The sequence below is a fragment of the Schistocerca piceifrons genome, chromosome 1, assembly GCF_021461385.2.
Source record: "Schistocerca piceifrons isolate TAMUIC-IGC-003096 chromosome 1, iqSchPice1.1, whole genome shotgun sequence".
Taxonomy (NCBI): Eukaryota; Metazoa; Arthropoda; class Insecta; order Orthoptera; family Acrididae; genus Schistocerca; species Schistocerca piceifrons.
In genome coordinates this window covers 313,213,173-313,229,933 of record NC_060138.1, presented here as the reverse complement: position 1 = coordinate 313,229,933, position 16,761 = coordinate 313,213,173, and the positions used below count along the sequence as shown (strand labels likewise).

At 41.4% G+C, this 16,761-nt stretch overlaps 1 pseudogene; it reads left to right on the top strand.

Annotated features, from left to right (window-relative positions):
• The first annotated feature begins 205 nt into the window (after nt 1-205).
• LOC124717393 lies at nt 206-323 on the top strand (annotated as a pseudogene).
• Nucleotides 324-16,761: the final 16,438 nt, after the last annotated feature.

Below are 16,761 nucleotides of genomic sequence, written 5' to 3'. Positions count from 1 at the left end.
GATCGACTATGTGGCTTTGTTGGACCTTTAAGTGCTCCCCTCATACCTTTCACCTTTTCCATTTGCATGTTTTTGGCTCTATAACATAGAGACTTTCTTCTGGCTTTCCTATTCCATTGTTTCAGTTCTACTGAAACTATGCAGGGACCATTAAACCATATCATATTTTCGCAGGTCGCATTACATGTGTGGTAGTGGTTCATTCGCCAACAGCCTTGCCGCAGTGGTAACACCGGTTCCCGTCCGATCACCGAAGTTAAGCGCTGTCGGGCTGGGCTAGCACTTGGATGGGTGATCATCCGGTCTGCCGAACGTTGTTGGCAGGTGGGGTGCAGTCAGCCCATGTGAGGCAACCTGAGGACCTAGTTGACTAAGAAGTAGCGGCTCCAGTCTCGTAAACTGACATACGGCCGGGAGAGCGGTGTGCTGACCACATGCCCCTCCATATTCGCATCCGGTGTCACCTGTGGGCCGAGGATGACACGGAAGCCGGTCGTTACCGTTAGGGCTGTCAAGGCCTGTTCGGATGGAGTTAAGTTTAGTCTAGTTTTATGGTTCATTCTCGTTAAACAGTCAGAAATAAACAAACAGTAGCAAAAAATACGCAAAATACAGTTAAAACGCTCAAGGAAAACGCCGGCATAAAGTCTAAAAGGAATAAATCATCAGTTTCGCAACGTTACGATAGAATGAACAGATTCAGAACGGATTCATTGTCATCAACAGGAAAGCGTCGTACTCGCTTTCAGTTAATGGTATAGTTACATTACTTCGTTGTAAGAAGTCTGTAAATCATTGGAAAACGTGTATCTTATATGAAAATAGAAGACAACACGAACTTTACAGGAGCGAAAAAGGTACCAATGGAAACTTCTGAAGAAATTCAGCATCCTTCCGAGAGAAATAACGTCACGTCTCTCCCACGAACCACAGATTGGTGTGGTTCTAGGATCATTATTAAGTCGGAATTGTAGATTTAAATGGCATAGTTTACTAGAGACAACTGGGTTTTATGATATTTTTATTTTTTCGTTACGAACGCGTTACGGAGACGATCGAAGCACCTAAGTGAGAGACTACACGGGATCGACAAGATGCAGCGTATAAGTTTCATTTCCTTTACATTGACTTCAGAGAAAATTTAGAGGATTTATTATTTCTCCACCCTTTATTTAATTCATCCAAAAATAGATATACAAAAGTAGATTGTTTTTCCTGCTGAGTAGTTGTTTACGGACCGAGAACTATGCTAAAACAGTTGCAAAAATGTAAAAGAAATTTAGAAAACACTCTTCAGTGTATACATAAAAGTTAGTTTATTGCGCAACCATAAGACTGTTTCCAATTTCTTTTTTATTCATTAGTAATTTGTCTTTACGTACTATACCAGCAAATATGTTTTATTGGAGCAAAACATTTTGTTACAATTCCTGAAGTCACACAGAGGTTACCGTTGGTTAACATGCATTATTACTGTCATGTGAGCCGAGCTGCCAGTGGCGGATAAAATCTACGGTTCTTGGAAGACATGCTCCTAGCCAACATCATGAATTAAAGTGGAGCAAAGTTGGAATCAATTTCCTTCATGTTTTATATAATATTTAGAGGCACTGGTGTCCCATGGAGTCAGCTGCCTGCATCTAAAATTAAAATGTAGGAAAGGAAGTCAACGGTCATATTTTTGCAAGATTAGGAGAAGCTTTCAGAAGACGACAAATATTATTAAAATATATATAGTGATGGACACAGAAAAAAAGAGAAACGACGCAAGGTAAAGTGAATGAACAAAGGCACAATTTTGTACACGCTGAACATTTAATACTAATGAAACTGTACTTCCTTTAATTTTTTTCCATTTTAAATTAGATATATCCGTTTTTTATTATTATAATGCACCTTGCAATCCGTAATGGAAAAATGAAATGATAGTGTCATACTTAATGCATGTTCGGGAAAAAGATATTTGTAGAACAAAAAGTGGTCTTACTTTCCATCAAAAATGAATGGAAGAATGATAGTGATGAAAATATATTGTATTATATACTATTGGAGGTTTTACAAATAACACTGCGAAGTCAATTTTTAGATGCATCCTCACGTGATCTAGACAGTGATTAGAAAGGAAGTATACTACAGCCTTTCTTTTTGCTCTCGCAAAGCAAATGTATGGAGTAGCACAGTCCTGAGCGGTATTTACGAGCTTACATAAATTGTGTCTAGAACATTATTTTACGCTGTCCTGAAGCTCCTCCACGTCCTTCACTGCACCGGTCAATTGAAACTGCTAGAAGCGGTTGCCAACCTGAAGAAAAAAAACAGGAGTGTCCGTAAAATGAAGTATAACGAGGATTCGATGCGTAGTGAATATAATATGCCCTACAAAGTGTTCGAAAAAGTACTTCAGCTCCAATAGAAGCATACAATATTACCAGCTGGTGGCGATGTGGGCACGGCCATAACTATCCAGAGCCCTATGCAAGCTGCCATGATAAAATCTGTATCCGAAAATCCAGCAAGTTGGCGCTGGAGAAAGGGGGGGGGGGGCTAGCGCACCGAACGGCGAAGAGTGAAAGAGGAGAATGTGCTTTATATAAAAATAAATTAGTTTAAATCAGAATTGTTATAACACACGGACGATGCGTGGGTAGAAAACTAATATTGTACTCTAATTTCCGTATGAGGCAGACTACTTATACTTATAATGGATATTGCTCCACGCAAGTTGAAAAACATCGGAGAATTAGTAAACAGTAAAGTTTTTAGATGTAGCAAAATACGTTGTCGAAAAATACGAACAATGTGCTATATGTTTAGGAGTCAAAACCTGTGATAAGAGAGCTGACGATCTACGGTTGGGATGAAAATCGTGCCCTATTCCAACTCATACATAGCTTTCGTGCTATGCCTCTCTTAATATTACGTATCATAATGTTGCCGTCACTGTTCGAGACTGCTACAAACTTTGTTGTCTAAAATTCCCATTCGAAAGCCTCGGTAGAGAACGGGACACTATGCAGCCTGTGCAGAAGTGCTTTAAATGCCACAATCTTATATTGTATCGGCTGATTAGATGTGCTGTGTATAGCCACATCAGAAGTGTTTGGATTTCTACAAATACCAGATCCAGCCGACTTGCCTTTAATCTTTATACTTAAATCCAAAAGTGGAAGCGTTCCAGTTTCACTCCGTTCCATAATAAACTGAATGTTGTATTGTATTTTGTTTAATTTCTCCAAGGAATTTTCACATTCCTGAAAAAAGCCTCTATGTAACAGAATAACGTCACCAACGTACCATGCCTAAATCACTATTTTTCTAAAATAATAGCTTCTAACGTAATTGTGAACATATTGGCAAGGCTGTAGGATAATGGGAAACCCATTGCGAGACACCGTTTCTGTATGAATGTGGTATCCCGGAACTTGAAATAAATAACTGTTCGTAAATTTTCCCTTGGTCTTCAAATTGTGTGGAACAAATTCCATTATAAATATTGATAGTCTAAATCATACGGAATTTATCGCATTAGTTTTCTAACTCCACAACGTTCTTGTTTAATAATACTTACCAATTTACATTGTAATTTATTTTTATGTACTATAGCACGTTGCCCTCTTCCACGCTTCGCCGTTCGGTGCACTAGCCCCATTTTCTCTAGCGGTATCTTGCTCGGTTTTCCGTTACGACAGATACTTGCATAGGGCTCTAGCTAGTTCACTGTTCCATATGGCCGTGACCGCATAGACTCCAGCTCATAAAGTGGTATGATTTTATTGGTGCACACACACACACACACACACACACACACACACACACACACACACAAGTTTTGCAACAACCCGGTTCCCAGAACTCCTGAAGGTAGGCGTTGACTGTGGATATCACAGAGTCCCTTTGACTGTTAAGAGATGTCACTAAACCCGCCCAAAGATGTAAACAACCGTGCATGAGCAGCGCCTATTAGACGGAGGGGTCCGACAGCCGATCAGTTCCGATCATTCCACCAAGAAAAGATACAAGGCTCGTGTTGTCTGTAGTTCAACCATGCCTAGATGGTTAATATCGCGGTTCGATCGCGTCCGCATTGTTACTTTGTGCCAGGAAGGGCTCTCAACAAGGGAAGTGCCCAGGCGTCACGGAGTGAACCAAAGCGATGTTGTTCGGACATGGAGGAGATACAGGGGGACAGGAACTGTCGAATACATGCCTCGCTGAGGCCGCCCAACGGCTACTACTGCAGTGGATGACCGCTAACTAGGGATCACGACAAAGAGGAACCCTAGCGGCAACGCTACCATGTTGAATAATGCTTTTCGTGCAGCCACAGGACGTCGTGTTACGACTCAAACTGAGCGCAACTTCATTCCCGACGTCCATGTCTAGATCCATCTTTACAACCACGACACCTTGGAGCGCGATACAGATGGACCCAACAACATGCTGAATGGACCGCTCAGGATTGGTTTCATATTCTCTTCACCGACGAGTGTCTCATATGCCCTCAACCAGACAATCGTCGGAGACGTGTTTGGAGGACACACCGTCCAGCGAGAGCAGCAAGGTGGAGGTCCCCTTTTGTTTATGGTGGCATTATTTTGGGCCGACGTACGCTGCTGGTGGCCATGGAAGGCGCAGTAACGGCTGCACGATACGTGAATGCCATCATCCGACCGATAGTGCAACCATATCGGCAGCATATTGGTGAGGCATTCGTCTTCATTGACAATTTGCGCCCCCATCGTGCACATCTTGTGAATGACTTCCTTCAGGATGACGGCATCGCTCGACTAGAGTGGCCAGCATGTTCTCCAGACATTAACCCTATCGAATAAGCCTGTGATAGATTGAAAAGGGCTGTTAATGGACGAAATGACCTACCACCCACTCTGAGGGATCTACGCCGAATCGCCATTGAGGGGTGGGACTATCTGGAACAACTGTGCCTTGATGAACTTGTGGATAGTATGCCACGCTAAAACAGGCATGCATCAATGCAAGAGGACGTGCTACTGGGTATTAGAGGTACCGGTGTGTGCAGTAATCTGGACCACCACCTCTGAAGGTCTCGCTGTATGGTGGTACAACATGCATTTTATGGTGTTTTCATGAGCAATAAAAGGGCGGAAATGGTTTATGTTGATCTCTATTCAAGCTTTCTGTACAGGTTCCGGAACTCTCGGAACCGAGGTAATGTAAAACTTTTTTGATGTGTGTATATTTTCGCCAGCTTTGTATGGCTTATTTTATTCACTCCGCAACAAATGCTCGTTGTAATTTGTTTTACAGCCACCCCTCTTTTCATCAGTTTGACAGCCGCTTCTAGTGGTTTTTAATTTATCAATGAATCAATGTCCTGAAGGACGAGGAAAGGTTTCAGGACAGCGAAAAATAATGTTCTGGACCCAATTTATGTAAGTACGTAATGCACAGGACTTCTCTACTCTACAAAGCCAGTGTAAAAAGAAAGATTGTAAAATACTTCCTTTCTAACCTCTGTTTAGACCACCTGAGGATGCATAAACTGATGTGAAACCTGTCGTAGTTTTAATACAGAACTTTGTACAGCCTGAACGGTGTTTTTTGCCTATTTATAAAAACGTGAACTTTTTATCGCGGGTTCCATTTATTACCCGAAAAGTGAGAAGAGGTTGCAGCTCCGAATGTCACCAATTTAGTACATTTTCTTATACCATTTGATTAAAATAAAAGTTCGTTTCCTTGCCTATAAATTTACTCATGTATCCAGTATCAGGCTAACATTTCACAGTAGTATAAGGAAAGAAACCCTCTCACTTTCAGTTGCAGCGTATAGAAGCGAAACCTAGATAACATAAAAGGATGTACTAAGAAGTGCAGAAATGAATCTTTTTTCCGCAATGTAACACGATCCACAAGATCGCAAGTAAAATACAGCAATAAGAGTTGATTTAGAATTAATCAAATGGTTCAAATGGCTCTGAGCACTATGGGACTTAACATCTGAGGTCATCAGTCCCCTAGAACTTAGAACTACTTAAACCTAACTAACCTAAGGACATCACACACATCCATGCCTTAGGCAGGATTCGAACCTGCGACCGTAGCGGTCTTGCGGTTCCAGACTGAAGCGCCTAGAACCGCTCGGCCACACCGGCTGGCTAGAATTAATCTCTCAATAAAATAAATATAAAGAGCACAGAAGGAAATGTAAAGGGGACATCTATACGACTGAGAACAGTCTATCAAAAACACGAAAAATGCAAATCACTGGATCTAAGAAACATAGGAAGAATCAAAACTAGGTGTAACGACTTTGGCTATTCAGTATAAACAGTCGTAAAAGGCAAATCCTAATACATCCAGCTTTTGAGGGGAAATAAAGATGTCTATTTATGAGACAGTCGGCCGAAGACGATCCTCTTTCGATTGCACATCCGCAACACATCTTCACATCTTTTAACTACCACCTCCGCGTACAGTCTTTAATTTACACAGGATGGACTTAGCTCGGCCGCATTCTCATTTGGTGGACAAGAAACATAAGAAAAGAAACCGAGAAATCAGTTCTTACGCATTACAGAAATTAATAAAAATTTAAAATACATATTATTTGTTCTCATTATTGGGTGTTGCTGAATCAGGTCGAATGTGAGTATCTAGTCACTAAATGAGCTGCTGACTCTAGACTGCATGGCTGCTCAGCGGTTGTTGCTATTTCCAACAATGAGTCAGCGAATGATCTGGTGCACTGTGGTCCGGATAGTCATTCCCCGACGGTCGATGGCGGCCCGTGAATCAACACGTTGTTGCCCACGGCAGCCGACTCTCGTGTCAATCGTTTCCCAGAGCAAGGTTCCTGGAAAAAGTGGAGGCAAAATTGTGCTTACGGTGTCCACAGCACTGACTTTGCGTGCTGGTGATGCCAATTCGCTGTCGTTGGTCGCAGCCAGCCGGGTGATAGTATACAGTAACCAATGAGAGTCGCTCAACCTTAGGTGATGTTTGTCATAAATATTTGGCTGCTCTCTTTTCCGAATACGTCAAGGTTTCCGAAGTTATGGTTATATTGGGACCTAACAGTACATCTTCACTCACAGCAATGAAATTTACAATTCTGGCTGTCTCAAATAATAACTTATTTTTCTGAAAACTTTAAGCTTTCTCTAAAAAGTTTGCTATAAATGAAAATGTTAAATTTTCTTTTATTTTCAAAAACTTTCTCCTCGTGTAACGTGTGACTGGTTGCGAAACAAAACTTTAAACTTAGTGAAATACTGGATTTGAAAAAATGAAAACCAGTCTAATTAAATGTCAAAAATAATTAGTTCTGTATTCAGTGAAAATTATTTATTTAACTAAAACCCAATACTGAAGAGCATTATGAAATTTGCGTGATATGAAGTGCAATTTCTGACCTGAAATGTTCACAAAAATAAACCATTGCTCTATTCAGAAGAAAAATGACTGTTTGAGATTACCTACTCTGTTCACAGCAAATTAATCTGCTTGCTTAGCACAACACCGGGTAATTCAGACTACGAACTGTTTCCTCATAAGAATATAAAGTGAGATCTGCCCTGAAAAAAAAAGTAACTTACCTCGTGCTTACCGTGTTATTTTGCGTTTGATGTGCTGACATTCTCTAAATCAAACAGAGATCATCAGTTGCACCATGCAACAACTGAATAAAAATAAACTACCCACTACAAATTATTATAATTTTTTCTTTTTTTGAGAAACAAACTGTGGATTAATGTGGCGAAAGGTGCAACGCATACACGACAAAATATTCAGAACTTCACTACGAATGAAAGGGGAGGACTTTACTTTAAAGAAAGTCGTTCTAGAAAAATTAAACTCTTTATTGTCAAAAAAGACTGTACAACATAAGAAGACCCTAACAATTACAAAATTCTTTCTAAACAAAAGTTACGGACATTCCCGGCATTTGCGTTGTTTGGGACACAATGAAAGAAAGAAGATTAAACTAATTATGAATGTTATTAGTTATCTGAGGGACAAAGGTTTCCTTTAATTAATAGTTCTGACAAACAAACACTTCATTCTCACACGTGCTTTCCTTAGTTGAAAAATTCCTGCAAAGACCCTTCTCCATCAAAATAATCAATAATATATGTTTACAAACAAGTTTCCATCTCCATAATAAAGCATTCCAGATAATGTCTCTCAGATTCACAAATATCAGGCCTCCTTGTCTAAAAACTCAATTGCTCGCTACCTTGGCTCAAATATGAATGCCCAGCACTGCAGAACTCGCGGGCCATCAAGCGAGCCACCGATAAACCTAAAAACTGAGTGAAGGGTCTTATTTACTACGCGTGCAGCGCGTTCATCCATCTTTGTGCCAGTGCAGTAAAGGTGAATTAGTCACAACGGCAGAAAACATACAAAACCCATACAAGATGTCACGAGTTGTCACAAATATTTACATTTTTTCCGAACATGTCACCATTTCCGTGGTTGTGATTAGGTTGGGACCTGATGTCACACCTTAAATAAGTGCGAGTGGAACGAAACGCTAACCAATTTCACTTACGAAGCATAGGGAATCACGAATGAGCAAGGTGACGGCCTATCCAAATCCGACTTACGATTCCTCGTGTTCACTTTGCATCATTCATCACGCGAACCGCTACCAGCAACAGCACGCAACGGAAAAGCTGCGTACAGTTAAGTGCGTCTCAACCCAGTGGCCCCTGAAAAATCCACTGCTTACGCGTTCTCAAAGATGGAGCCACCCAAGCGTCGGAAATCCTCGATCTGTGGGATGATATGCACTAAAGCAGATCTCGTCTTGATTTGCTCTGTGAGTACTACACTCCACAGTCGATTAAAACATTCCGTACCTTTATTTTATTTATTGTAATGACTTTCGGAAATACGTCGCCACAGTTCTGTTACTCTGGGCTATATTATCTGCCCTCACCTCAACGGTATGCCTCGTTGCATTACTTTAGGTTATTAACATTGCTTTCCTCGCACTTCATTTCCAGTGAAATTTCTGATGACTTACTTATTTCTTAGTCGATAGTATTACTATCGTTATTCATTAAATAGTATTAATATCTTTTTCTGCAGGTTCGCTCTCATTTGAGAAAAAATAAATGTCAATTGTAAGAAATTCCATGTTCTCGTTCATTTCAATAACTGTTTACGCTCGTTAGAAGGGCAACCAACTATAATGTTTAAGTACAAGAATTCATTATCTTCTGTTCAAGTAGTTACACATTTAGATTAATACTTCTCATTGTTTTGTCGTAATCTAGTAATTGTTTTGAAAATTAAATATTATGGCATTCGATTAAAAATCATTTACAGCCACTTCGTTTCATTAACATGCATATATCACTTCTTTCATATATGTCAAGTCTTCGTACTTTCATATGGCCAAAGAGAATATTCAGTTTTTTCGTATACAGGAAATTTCCTCATATAGAAGGGGACAAAAGTCTTCTTCGTAAAGGAGAACGCTCACGTTGTTTGTTTGTTTTGCTCAATGACCTTCGAAAGCTGATTAATTCACTTATCATCAAATAAAACGTCCAGAAATTATGCTGTCACTTAATCGTAATTTAAACAACACAATACTTACAAGACAAATGTAGGCTTGAGTGCAAATTCTGCTGCTTTGAGTCGCAAATAGATACAACTTAACTTCTTTTAGCCTTATAGTCGTCGCAGGAGATGTGGTAATGTTTTGGCCATCACGTGCTTCACGACCATCGACCGATCTGGGTGCTGCATTCGGCCTTGGGCAATATGGAGCACATGAAGTAGCAGTCGGCATTCTCCAGATCTCTACATGAAACAGAACACACACTTTTTAGGTTTAAATTAAAGGAAAACATACTAGAATAATGTATCATCAACCTACCTTTAGCATCATTGTTCCTTAGAAAACAGCCATCACAATTAAACAAAAAGTGTTTTGGAAATAAAAACAGTCTAACTTTTAAGACATACGTCGTAAATAAAATTTCGTTTCAGTGTATAGTTCATACATTGAGCTGACGAAGGTCATGGAATGTCTTCTAATATCGTGTCCGAACTCCTTTCCCCCAGCGTAGTGCAGCTCAACAGGTCGTTGAAAGTCCGCTGTAGAAATATTGAGCCATGCTAACTCTAAGCTGTCCACAATGGCGGAAATGTTAGCGGTACGCGATTGGGCGCACGAACTGACCTCTCGATTATGTCCCATAAAGTTCGATGGGATTCATTTTGGGCCATCTGGGTGGCCAAATCATTCGCTCGAACTGTCCAGAATGTTCTTCAAACCAATTGCGAACGATTGTGGCCCCAGTGACATGACATCGTTGTTTGAGAACATGTATACCGTGAATGGATGTATATGGTCTCCAAATAGCTGAACGTAAGCCTTTCCAGTCAATGATCGGTTAGTTGGACCAGAGGACCCAGTCTATTCATGTAAACACAGCCCACACTATTATGGTGTGCCTTGTTGACAACCTGGGTCCATGGCTTCGTGGGATCTGCGCCAGACTCGAAGCTCACCATCTACTCTAACCAACTGCAATCGGGATTCATCCGACTAGGCCACAGTTTTCCAGATGTCTAGGGGCCATATGGTATCGTCACGAGGTCAGAAGAGGCGCTGCAGGCGATGTAGTGCTGTTAGCAAAGGCATTCGCATTGTTCGTCTACTGTCATAGTCTATTAATGCCAAACTTCGCCACACTGTCCTAACATATACGTTTGTTGTGCGTCCCACTTTAATTTCAGTGGTTATTCCACACAGTGTTGCACGTTTGTTAGCACTGACAATTCTACGTAAACGCCGCTGCTCTAGGTCGTTAAGTGAAGGCCGTCGATCAGTGCGTTGTCCATCGTGAGAGATAATGCCTTAAATTCGGTACTCTCGGCACACTTTTGACACTTTGGATCTCGGAATACTGAATTCCTAAACGATTCCCGAAATGGAATGTCCCATGTGTCTATCACAAATTACCATTTAGCTTTTAAAGTCTATTACCTCCCATTGTGCGGCCATAATCACATCGGAAACCTTTTTACATTAATCACCTGAGTACAAATACCAGCTCATCCAAAGCGCTGTCCTTTTACGCCTTGTGTACGCGATACCACAGTAATTTGTACACTGAAGCGCCAAAAGAAGCGGTATAGGCATCCGTATTCAAATACAGAGATATGTAAACAGGCAGAATGCGGCGCTTCGGTCGGCAACGCCTACATAAAATAAAAAGTCTCTGACGTCTAGTTAGATCGGTTACTGCTGGTACAATCGCAGGTTATCAAGATTTAAGTGAGTTTAAACGTGGTGTTATAGTCGACGCACGAGCGATGGGACACAGCATCTCCGAGGTAGCGATGAAGTGGGGATTTTCCAGTACGACCATTTCACGAGAGTACCGTGAATATCAGGAATCCGGTAAAACAGCAAATCTCTGACATCGCCGCAAAAAGATCCTGCAAGAATGGAATCAAGGACGACTGAAGAGAATCGTTCAATGTGACGGAAGTGCAATCCTTCCGCAAATTGCTGCAAATTTCAATGCTGGACCATCAACAAGTGTCAGCGTGCAAACCATTCTACGAAACATCATCGACATGAGCTTTCGGAGCCGAAGACCCACTCTTGTACCCTTGATGACCGCACGACACAAAGCTTTACTCCTCGCCTGGGACCTTCAACACCAACATTGGACTGTTGATGACTGGAAACATGTTGCCTGGTCGGACGAGTCTCGTTTCAAATTGTTTCGAGCAGATGCACATATACGGGTATGAAAAAAACCTATTGAATCCGTGGACCCTGCAAGTCAGGAGGGGAATGTTAAAGCTGTTGGCAGCTCTGTAATGATGTGGGGCTTGTACCTTGGGAGTGATACAGGACTCCTGATACGTCTAGATACGGCTCTGACAGATGAGCGTACGCAAGCATCCAGTCTGATCACCTGCATCCATTCATGTAAATTATGCATTCCGACAGACTTGGGCAATTCCAGCAGGACAGTGCGATAACCCACACGCCAGAATTGCTACAGAGTGGCTCCAGGAACACTCTTCTGTGTTTTAACACTTCCGTTGGCCACCAGACTCCCCAGGCATGATCGTTATTGAGCATATTTGGGATGCCTTGCAACGTGCTGTTCAGAAGAGATCTCCACCCCCTCGTACTCTTACGGTTTTATGGGCAGACCTGCAGGATTCATGGTGTCATCTCCCTACAGCACCACTTCAGACATTAGTCTAGTCCTTGGCACGTCGTGTTGCGGTACGCCTGCGTACTCGCGGGGGCCATACCCGATATCAGGCAGGTGTACCAGTTTTTTGGCTCTTCAGTATATATGTGCATATCGCTACCCCATGTCTTCTGTCACCTCAATGTATATCGTCTCATATTTATATTTTTGCTAGTAGCCTTGTAATAGTTCCACTTTTTGCAGTCGTATAACGAAATTACGTCATACTATTTACCTATTGGCTCTAAATGACATTATGCGAAGTCTCCGCTGCTTAACTGCAAGCGGCCATGCGTTAGCCCACAGCGTTTACCGGTACTACATAGCGATCTGCACCTCGCCATACTCTCTCCAGTCATCATGGATGGATTTGGAAACGCACTTTAGATTGGTTAAGCTACTAAAATTACGTTATTCATAAGTTTTGTCCTCTGAAACTTTGTATTGCTCTTTTTACAGACTGTTAATGGTCTGATGATGATAGTACCACTATCGAAATCGAACACCAGATAAATAAAGTTTAAATTTTAATAACTTACTTACGATCTGAGACGATTCTTATTTTAAAAACCTTTAACTCATCCTGTTATTTCTATACGTCACCATACATCATGTAGTTTCCGTTCTATACCTTCTATGTTGACTGCGTTGATTGTTAAGCGATCAGTGGATCACAACTACTGAACACGTAGATCTGGCAAGAGACGGCCGTAAAGCATGCTGACTCTTAAGGTTTCTAAGCGATCACTAAACATCTGAAAATCACTGCCAACCTAATAGTACATCAGCAGCTGCTAGACGGAAAGGCCATACGCAAATTTGAAATACATGCTTTATGTAGAAGGCCAAGAGCAGAGGAATGATTTTGCTGGAGCATTCAGTATGACTGAATTATGGAAGGCTATCAAACAGAGTAAAAACGGAAAATCAGCTCGCTCAAATGATATTCAAGATCAACAGGTAAACAATAAAATCTAAAGAAAAATAAAAGCAGAAAACACAAAACCAAAGACATAAACACAACAGAGCCAAAAACAGTCACAAACACTCAGTGTCATAATAGCTATACAGAATAACCAGAAAAATATAAGAACCAAACACACACATAAGACCACCAACACCTTCAAAAGACATGGCATAAGCATAGCTTACACAATGGACAACTGCGCCGGCCGGAGTGGCCGTGCCGTTCTAGGCGCTACAGTCTGGAGCCGAGCGACCGCTACGGTCGCAGGTTCGAATCCTGTCTCGGGCATGGATGTGTGTGATGTCCTTAGGTTAGTTAGGTTTAATTAGTTCTAAGTTCTAGGCGACTGATGACCTCAGAAGTTAAGTCGCATAGTGCTCAGAGCCATTTGAACAATGGACAACTCTACCCAGAAATACTGCCCAAAGCTGACAAGACACAGAAATATACCAGAAAGCGAATGTATATCAGTTACAGTGTGTAACAGTGGTAACGGCAGATAAATAGGACAAGCAGGCAGAACTTTTGATACTGCATACAAAGAACATGTGAGAGACTGGAAGTATGGAATAAGTCACTCCACATTTACAAAACACCAATGAGAACACAATCACAAGCCAACCTCTACAGAGGAAGATATGAAAATAGTTAGAATCAACAATAGAAGACGCCATCTAACCCTGCAAGAAAATTCCGCTTACAAAAAACCAAAGCAGAAAAGTGCACATGATAAATAACTCACTGTTTACATTAATAGACAAAATAATAGAGTAACACCCAAACAGAGGATTATCATAATAATAATAATAATAATAATAATAATAATAATAATACCTCCCAGCTCCTTTACACTCACTCGTCCATGAACCCCTCGACAAAATATTTAAACCAAGACTCAAATTTTCAACCATTCTTTGACAGTTATTACATTCGTTTTCAGCTTTCTACAACTCGCCTTGAATAACCACCGACACACCCACACACACCAACACAAAAAGAAAAAATGATGCACACACACACACACACACACACACACACACACACACACACACACACACACACACACACACACACACACGAACGGAGGTTAGTTTTCAGTATATACTTCGCTAGATTGTTGGTATAATGTACTGAAACAAACCAAATAGGAAGAGACATAAAGTGAAAACGCAGTAGTTGCGACTTTAAATCACATTTTTTGCGTAAAATATCTAAAAGACTAATAGTGCTCGACAGCAGTTAACGCAAGGAACATGAAAATTGTGAAGAAAAAGTTTATAACAAGAAAATGTGCTTACGTTTCATAAGTTAAGTTACAGTGCGACCTCCAGCATGTGATCAGACGAGAGGAAACGTAGTTGCCATTAAAAAACTATAATAACTGTAAGTAACCACCTTTTGTGTAAAGAACAAGACGTGAACTATTTTATAATCTGAAAATATCGCATATCAAAGCAGAACTTTGTCATTCTAGATTCCGCTGAAGATGCCTTAAAGTAAAAGGAGAAACACGTCTGGGACAAATAACATACATTGCAGCAATAAAAGGCAATTTTTATTTACAAAACGAACTTTATACTAGTTGCACCGCTGTGTCACGTCTAAAAACTGCTGTAAAGATTGAACTGAAATGGCCTTCTGCATGTGACTGACCCTTTAATTATATCTCAGCAAACTGGAATTCATCAAGAAACAAGTTGTACTGGAGAACTCCTGAATCTCATACACTTCGTAGAAGATGTTTTCGACGTTCGTAAGGTGACTGGAGGGATACTTGTCAACTTAACAGCGTACGACGCCATTATCCAACGGCTAAACTCCAGAACCCGATTGCTGTCCACACCACCATGGCAGGAGTAAAACCGCCGTGGCTCTCCAAAACAGTGGAAGAGTGGGACCTCTCTACAGTTCGCTGTTATACTCGTCGTTGACGGTCATCAGAGGTAGCGCGTCGCTGAACACAGTGCAGTGCCTTTCATCAGAAGTCAATGCTTCCCGGTCACGTCATCATACCAAACGCAGCCGTTTGTGTTGTGCTGTAAACGGCAGCCTAGGCGTGAGGCGACAATTTTCTAGTCCGCCTGGTACTACTCAACGACCAGTGGCGTCCGATGAGACAAAATGTTGCAGAGAGTCCATTGCTTGTTGTTGGATGGCAGGCGTAGACGTAAAAGGATTGCGACGTTCTTGGTGCACAAAATGGCGATTCTCCCTGGTGGAGACCAGACCTAGTTCATACGAACTATTACGAAGAGTCTGCCTGCCCTTAAATTCCCAAGCAGTCCACCATTAATCAACTGTCACATCTGAATGCCTCACAAATCTCAGCACTGCACGTTTTGACCACCCAGCGAAATGGAGAAGCACAATGAGGCACCTTTCAAACCCTCTGAGATGCTGATAACTCTCTCTCTTTCGAGTTCGTAGCGCCTCCATTTCCATCACTCGACATCTCACACTGTTTATGACCCTTATGTACTCTACCATATCAGGTAACAACACTAAATAAGGTCAACACTAATGTGCGCTGGTGTCTGTTCTACTTGTCACAGATAACTGTAACTCTTATCATTTACAAACCCGCCTGAGGTGTATATGTGTACGAAGTTATGTTGCCATCTAACTATGTCTTCTGGGTGCTTCACTTTCATGGTCAGGCAGTGGACAGATTCTAACCAAGAGTCACGCTGATCTATTCCATTCGCCATGGCGATAGGAACGCTCCCTTTTCAACACAACTGCTATCCCTCGTTAAGTTGTTTTTGAGTGTACAGTACCTGTTTGCCATAAATCAGGATACTCATTTTAAATTTTACGAAACAGCTAAATATTTCCTTTATAGATATCATGCTACAGCGCGATTCACATTGTACCTACGTGATGCTCTACAACAGGACCGAAACGGTTATAATTTCCAGCGGTTTGATCTCGCCATAAATTCCTGTGTGAGATACGCAATGGTTACACTAGGATATCATCACATTGTCACTTCCTTTTGGCAACTATCCAAATTGTTTACCAGATACTAACAAAGAAGTCCATGAGTGCGAGGTAGCAAAAGAGAAATGATGTTTACGACATTCGACGACCCACATATTGTCTACTGTGCAATCTTGTTATTGGCTGCTAATGTCAACACAGGGCGGGACTGGAGGAATCCAATAATGAGCACAGCATGAGGCTACTGAGCATAGTTGAATTACTTAGTCGACGAGTAACTAACAACAACGCTATTGTGCTAGTGATGTTGACAAAGCAGAGCAATGGCAACAATAAACAAAGCAAACACAGAATGATGGTTTTCACGACCGGATGACGTAGCTACTGGTAAACCTTTCGAGATGTCAGATCGTGGTCCGAGAAACTTTTCTGCCGCGCGGGATTAGCCGAGCGGTCTTAGGCGCTGCAGTCATGGACTGTGCGGCTAGTCCCGGCGGAGGTTCGAGTCCTCCCTCGGGCATGGGTGTGTGTGTTTGTCCTTAGGATAATTTAGGTTAAGTAGTGAGTAAGCTTAGGGACTGATGGCCTTAGCAGTTAAGTCCCGTAATATTTCACACACATTTTTTGAAAACT